This window comes from Castanea sativa, chromosome 11 (assembly GCF_040712315.1).
Source record: "Castanea sativa cultivar Marrone di Chiusa Pesio chromosome 11, ASM4071231v1".
NCBI classification, from domain to species: Eukaryota; Viridiplantae; Streptophyta; class Magnoliopsida; order Fagales; family Fagaceae; genus Castanea; species Castanea sativa.
The window spans coordinates 45,030,804-45,038,606 of record NC_134023.1 but is presented as its reverse complement, the minus strand read 5'-3'; the positions used below and the strand labels follow the sequence as shown (position 1 = coordinate 45,038,606).

The window sequence follows — 7,803 nt, the reverse complement described above, 5'->3', positions numbered from 1 at the left end:
GAGCAAGGGTTCAAGTCTTCAAGAAGGAGCTTCACACACATATACACGTAGATTAGGTTAGAGAAGAATTTCTATCTTGTATCAAAAAAAAAAAAAAACTTTTGATTCATCTTTATAAGTATAAGCTTGATTTCTAGATTTGGTAATAACTATGAGAAAATGCTTCCTTGTTCTAACCGCGAATGAAATGGTAGTTAAGGGTAATAAATAGTGATGGAGCTAGTTTAGTATGCAAGCTATCCAAGGATATTGTTAAATTACTAATTCTTCCAAAAGCTTAAACTAGTAATCTCTCGTTTCATGTGTGGGCCACCTTAGTTGCTATTGAGTGGAGGCCCAACATGTGAAAATTCAAATGGGAGGTAAAGTGGATATATGGAATCGAACCTAAGATCTCTTGCTCTAATACCAAGTTAAATTACTTATTCTCTATAAATTTTAAGCTATTAGGAGATGATGAATTTATTCATTTAATCTAACAATATAAGGAAATATTCTTGACATTCACCTTGTTGTAGACCCTCTTACATTCTTTCGGAATATATTTGTTTCCTTGAAAACATAATGGTTTTGATTGTGACAAGTCAAGCTCCTTTTCTAGCTTGGGTTGTAGATCAAGCCATTTAATCCTAAAGTATTAACTTTGGAATGAGTGACAATTGTGCTTTGCAACCGTTTGCTACAAACACTAAGACCACTGAGTCCCTCATTAAACCCCTTCTAATTTTTTCATATCAATCCTCTCTTGGTTCATGATATGACTTGGGTTCAGTGTTGTCAAAATCAAGATCCTACATAGGATCGTGGGAGGTAGGTGGAATCATAGATCGTTGGACCGAATTGTAAATCGTAAGATCCTACATTATTTGAGAAAAAAACAAAAAATAGACATTGGTATGTTAAATAATCGCATACATTATACATTCATTGATATAATTATCATATATCACTATATTCATTTGTAAGCATCATTTAAAGAGGCCAAAAACCTAAAAAATGTGACACTCTATCGGGATATTTTTTATTTGGGTCCAATTGACACTCTCTCTACATTAGAGTGGAAAATCTTGGTCTATTGAGATTTTATTTTTCATTTAGGTCCATCTAAGCCTTCTGTCAAGTTAAAGAAGATTACAAGAAACTAAGGTTGTTTGGGGTCGTCAAAATCGTACGATCCTAAACGATCCTTGAAAGATCCAGATCGTTTTGGGCAAGTGGGATCGTAAAATCGTAGGATCCAAATCGGGATTTTGACAGCCATGCTTAGGTTAGTTTCTTCAGGTTTTATTGTCTTACAAGTTTGAGTTTATGACATGAACCCTTGTGGGCATTCACTAGGGTTCAATTTCTACAAATTTAGTACTATTGGCCTCTTTTATAGGGGCACTTATGTCCTTGTGGGGCTACCTTGTTGGCTAGTGTTTTGGTTTGGGTCTCATCCTTTTCATGGATCAATGCAAGCTATCCTCCCTTGGGTTTAGGCCTATGGTAGCCCATAACAATGGAGTTCACAACCCATAGGAATAAAAATTTTCATTATGCTCCATTTGTTTTTAAGTAAAATATTTTTAAACGTAAAATATTTTCAAGTGTTTAGTATAACAAATAAAAATTTTCAAATAAACCACCAAAACTGATAGCTTAACATCGAAGTCACTGTTGCTAAAGGTCTGGTGACCAGGCCGTTGGTACTCATAGTCAAAGCTGTAACTCAGGTCACCAGACCGCCAACATTAGTCGACAAAATTGTGTTTTTGGTTATTTGACCTCTAACATAGGTCACCAGAGCGAAGTCTCTAGCCACTAGACCACTGGCACTAGTTGCAAGAGCGGTGTCTCTAGTCATCGGATCGATGACCTAGCGACCAGATGGGAGAAGGGATGGTCATTGTGTGTTTTTGGAAAATGTTTACCAAAGTTTTGAAGGTAAAACATTTTACAACTTTTTATAAAAAAATTTACAGTCAAATAGTTACTAAAATAATAAGGGAGATGATATTTTTTTTATATACATGATAGAAGTTCTTCTCTAACCTAATTTAAGGTAAAACATTTTACAGCTTTTTGTTAAAAGATTTTATAGTTAAATAGTTACTATAATAATAAGGGAGATGATATATATATATACACACACACACAAGATAGATCTACTTTAGTCTAATTTAAGTATATATATATATATGTGTGTGTATGAAACTCCTTTTTGAAGACTTGAATTCCGACCTTAACCCCCCTCCACCACATAAGAATTTTTTACTTGTGAATTAACCATCACGCCAATTGTGCATGATAGTAGGAGAGATATTATTTAAACCTTAAACGTTTCTATTAAAAACATTAAGCGTGCATTTGACATGCTAAAAGTTGGCTGCGTTTCTACATTTTGCTTAATTTTGTGGGTCCCTTTTCACCGTTTATGGGCCTATGGCTGAAAGAAAAAAACGTAGAGTATTTTTGACAAAACGATGCGTTTAACAACGGTCATTTTTTGAATCTCTGCTTTCTCTTCAACTGTATCTTGCAAGAAGATCTCTCTTCTTCTTCCTCATCAATGTCCCAACCTCCTCATCAATGCCCCCAACTTCTTCCTCATCAATACCCCAACTTCGTCTTCAAGCTCTTAAATTTTACATCTACCACCAACTGCCCCAATTTATGTGAAGCATCTGATACACAAACTCTTTGAAACAACCTTTATTCGAACAAAGTGATACAACCTCTCTGGAATAGCCTTTGTCACTGTGATTTTCTTGGCTGCGAGAGTCTATCCACCACAAAGCTGATGCCCCCGCTGTGAGGGAGAGATGCCGATGTCAGACCACTGTGAGTTGTCTTTAAATTTTTTGAGTTTTCTAATGTGTCGGTGTGTTTTCCCTTTTTGTTGGGTGTGGTTGAATTTTGCATGAACAAAATTTCAATGGAATTGTGTGAATTTGTTTGTGGGTTTTATATTTTTGTGTGACTTATCCGTGGGTTCCTCTGTATTTCATTTAATTTTGTGGGATTCTTCCTGTCTTTGAAGTGGCTCTAATTGAAATGCAATTAACTATTTGTTGAAATGCCTCTACGGGCTATCTATGGAAATAAGATACATCTGTTGAAGCAATTGCTAGCACATGGTGAAATTTTCTCTCTTATTCAGACGTAAAGTTTCAACTTCTTCATATTCAACCATTGTTACAAAAATTTCACATTGGTAGGGAAATGAACTAAAACAGCATTAGACAAGTCTGATTTTTCATTTCAAAAGTTCAACCACAGGTATTGAAATGTTGAATAATAATAATTTAAAATTTTTTTCTCTTGGCCTTTTTAAAATTGTTTTGGTGTAGACATGGTAGACAGGAAAGGAGGGTCACCTTCTTCAATTTTCAGAACGCTTCTTCAATGTTCTGAAATATCTTTTATAAAACATAGGGTTAGAATAATACCATTTGTTAGCTTAGAACCAGAAACTTGAGCAAGTTGGACCTCTGAATCTTAAAATAAGAAAAAAAATGGTTGACATGTATAGCTTGGAAAGAACTTTTACTACATCCTCAATACTACTGTGCAAAATATGAGGAATGATAATATTAATAAAAAGAAGGGAGAACTTCTAAAATATTCATTGAAATGGAGATGAGCTTTCTTTTCTTTTCCCCCCTAATTAAAGAAGTGAGATCCTGTATTCCAATTTAAGACTTGGATGTGTTGTTTAGAAAGAATAATTATCTAATGATAGTTGCTTGAAAGACTAAGGTAAGCTTGTCCTGACTTATATCATTTTGCTTGCCAAAAGCTTTGAAACAAAAAATTTCACTGCTTCTGCACAATCAATGGCTAAGGTTTGTAGATTATGGTGCTGCTACTCTGCATTGAAACTGCCTAGTTTACCATTTAATGTAACTCTTATGTAATTTTAATATTTGCTTCATGTGACTATTTTTTTTTGATAAGTAATTGATGTGACTATTTATATACAGGAAATTAATTAGTACAAGACAATTTAAAATATCCTTGAAGATAAACTTTAGTGAAGGTTGTGGGTGTCGGAACACAAAAGTAAGTGCAGCTTTCCTTTTTAGTTTTTGGGCGCTTCCTTAGCTTACCTGTTTCAATGTTTCACATGAGAAGATTTTCTGTTTCTCACGACTTGGCTTTGTCATCCTTGCATTTCCTTCTTTTGGACATTTCCCTTGTTTTATACATTTTTTCCCTCTCCCTTGTCTTTTCCTAACTATATTTTGTTAATTATACCCTGTTTGTCAAATGGTACTAGCATGGCATTGACAAAAATTTGTTGTGATTGTAACTAAGTATGACTAGTCGATGTCCTGCATTTTGAAATATTTTGTAAGCAATTATCTTATGGTCCTTCTATATTTTGGAAATCCACTTAGGTATTGGTTCACTGAATTATTGGCCAAACTGGCTGGGGCCAGGTCAAATTTAATAACTATGTTGATATAAGCTTTTAGTAATAGATTTAATTCAAAGCATAGTTGGTGTTGGCTTTGGTTGGACAAAGCTCATAAGCTTTTCCTAGAATTACTTTGTTTATGTATATTTACTTGCTTCTTTAGTTACCATGAAATAGATCGACATATATTTACTTGCTCATAATAGGAGTGGAGGATGTTTGAAAAAGGAAGGGTATGATGAAGTGACAATGCAGTTGAGTGAAATGAACAAAGTGGTGACTCACCTGCAAGTTAAAAACAAATGGGATCATCTGAGAGGCCAATGCAAGGTATGGAAGCGGCTTTTTGAGCATGAGACTGGGTTAGGTTATGATCCTAACATTGGGAAGATTGATGCAAGTGATGAACGGTGGGAAAGAAAGCTTAAGGTTAGTTTACTTTTGAGAATGTTGACAACCTCACTTTTTTTCATCTAAGAAATATACCATAACTATTGTTTGTAAACATGTAGGAATGTCCCAAAGCAAAACCGTTTTGTAAAAAGGGTTTGCCAAATGCTGCTTCCATGGAAATCATGTTTGAGGGCACAATATCAAAGGGAAAAAAATGCATGGACCCCAAGTAGTCAAATACCAAAGGAAAGCAGCGAAGGTTCTGGGGACTCCTTTGACAGCAAAGAATTTGTTGATCCCCAATGTCAGTCCCCTATGGATGTTGACCCAATGGATGTTGAATGCCCATTATTATCAAGAGTAGAATCGAAAATGAATAAGGGATAAGGCTTGGCAAGAAATGTCCAACTCTTCATAGGAATTCACAAGAGGCGTGGTAAAAAGCGTTCATTTGCGCAAGAATTGTCCAACTCTTTGAAAAGCATGATAGATGTCATCAAGGAAAGTAAAAGTGTAAGTAGTCCTGCACCATTTACTTCCGCAACAACTATTAAGGTTCAAGCAGTTATGGACATGGTTTTGAGTCTTCCTGGGGTGCAATCCAGTGATCACCTCCATATGTTCAGCACATTCTTTTTCATGGAAAATGAAAATGCGATGCACATGTTTGCAGCAAATAGGCATGATAAGTCTTTCCAGTTGATATGGTTGCAGAAACAATATGAAAAAGGCCTAATCTCCTTTGAAGGAAAGGGGATTGTATTGAAGGGGTTGAAGCAAAATAATGTTGTAGGGTCTGTTTCTCTATGTTGCTATTGCTTTTTTTTTTTTGGGCAGAAACTATGCTTAACATTGGGTACTCTTTTTGGTGGGTATGGAACTATTAGGTACTCTTTTTATTGTAGTAGTAATAGTTGTGGTGTTAAGTATATACTGGTAGTTGTAGCTGTGACTTAACATCCAATTTTCCCTATGTAGACACTCGATTTTGCACCCATGATTTAATCAAAGAGAATGACTTGAATGACCATCCATGAACAAAAAAAAAAATCATCACATGCATCATTCTCTTCTTGCATTACATACATCATTTTGTCTTTGCATTATATGCATCATGTCATTCATTACATATCATGAAAATGACCTTGAGATTCTAATGGTCGCAACGGTGTTTCCGGTTTTCAAATCGGACCATCGGATCGAAAGATATCGCACGATCAAGTTTCTACGATCCGTATGCATTGTGTCTAGGAAGAGTCAACCACACACGATTAATTTAAATTAATTCTGATTAGTCAAGCAATTAAAATTAATTAAATAATTTTGTGATTGGTTGATAATTAGTGTTTAAAATAGAGATGTAGGCATAGGAATAAAATGGATGATTGGATAATAATAAAATTGTGGATAATTTGAATTTTATCAAGATCTATTTTAAGGGAGTTATCCACAAGATAATTTTTCAAGATAATTGTTCCTAAAATGCCTGAATTTTCCAAAAGAGAGAAAAAATCACAGACGGAGGATGAAAACGCGTCTAGGTATAAGGCTTGGCCAAAAAACCCTAAAAAGAGAGTCAAATTGGCACCCGAACACGAAAGTACGTTCGAACTCCAAGAGCCAATTCGGCAATTTTGGAATGTCAAACGGCACTTTGAAAGTGTCGAATTTCCCTTGTGTGGGCTTTGGCCCAATAGCCTTCGGGTGACGATAATGCACACCCTTTTCGACATTTTCACAAAAGGATTTGTTTGAATTCAAACCCCAGCCATTCATACCTATTTTTAGGGATTTCTGGCCTCTATTAATAGAGACTGAACCTCATAATTCAACAACTGTTTTGCTACGCTCTGAGAGGCATACGTTTTTGGTTCTCAAAACACCCATATTTTCTGATCCGTTCTCTGAGTGTTGCTGCCTAAATTAGGGTTTTTAGGTTTTAAAGAGAATTGAACAAATTTCTTTGAATCCTAAAACATCATTTCAAGAACAAAGTGTGCTCATAAGAGGTTGTTCTGTAACCCTTTTTGTTCTTATGTTTCTTTAATCGTGATGATGCATGCTCTCTCTTTTCTTTTCCTTTTTTTTTAAACATTCATATGCTTACTTGTTAATGTAAATTGTGAAAATATGATCTTGTTTTTATTGTTGCTATAATATGTTTCTTAGTTTTAAATATTTGCATGTAATTAACTCATTTTCTTCAAAACAAAACAAATCTACATCTTTTTTGGATGTAGATCTGAATTTTTCTTCAAAACAAAATGGATCTACATCTTTCTTAGATGTAGATCTAAGTATTTCTTAAAATAAAAATGGATTTTGTATCTTCTTTAGATACAGATTTGATCTTTCTAATACATACAGATTTTTAAAATAAAGAAAGAAATCGTGAATTGTTTTTTGTTTTGTTTGAGTCAAGTAGCATGAAATAATTTCATGAATGACATCCTCTCCATAAAAAAACATATCTTTTTCAAATACAAAAACAAATCTGATTTTTCTGTTAGAAAAATCATTCTTTTTATCATCGTCAAAACAGATCTGATCTTTTACAAAACTCAAAACCACTTTTTTTTTTTACAGATTTGAATTTTCTCTTCAAAAATCATTCTTTTTACACATACAAAAGCATATTTGAATTTTTATCTAAAAAACCACTTTTTCTAAATATTACAAAACAGATATGATATTTTGACAAATCAAAATTAATTTTTTTACCAAACAGATTTGATTTTTTTCAAAAGGAGAGATTTCATTCATAAATGATTTTGTGTTTGTCTTTCACATGTTCAACATATCATACATAACATGCATAAATTGGTACATTGGTCACAAGAGTCTAGAAGACCAAACTTTGTCTAGGCGGAATGGGTGCCTAACACTTTCCCATTCCGTAATCTAGCCTCCGGATTTAGATTTTTGGTTAAGTAGACTTAGTTTGATCTTTATTTATTTTGGGTAGATTGTAACCTGGACAAAAAGCCATGTATATTTCGTAGATTTTA

At 34.1% G+C, this 7,803-nt stretch overlaps 1 long non-coding RNA gene across 1 annotated transcript; it reads left to right on the top strand.

The window, feature by feature from the left end:
• The first annotated feature begins 2,483 nt into the window (after positions 1-2,483).
• Positions 2,484-5,103, top strand: LOC142615574 (uncharacterized). Its single transcript, XR_012840789.1, has 4 exons — positions 2,484-2,823; positions 3,966-4,044; positions 4,609-4,831; positions 4,915-5,103. It is a non-coding gene; the product is annotated as an uncharacterized LOC142615574 (long non-coding RNA).
• The last annotated feature ends 2,700 nt before the right edge of the window (positions 5,104-7,803 follow it).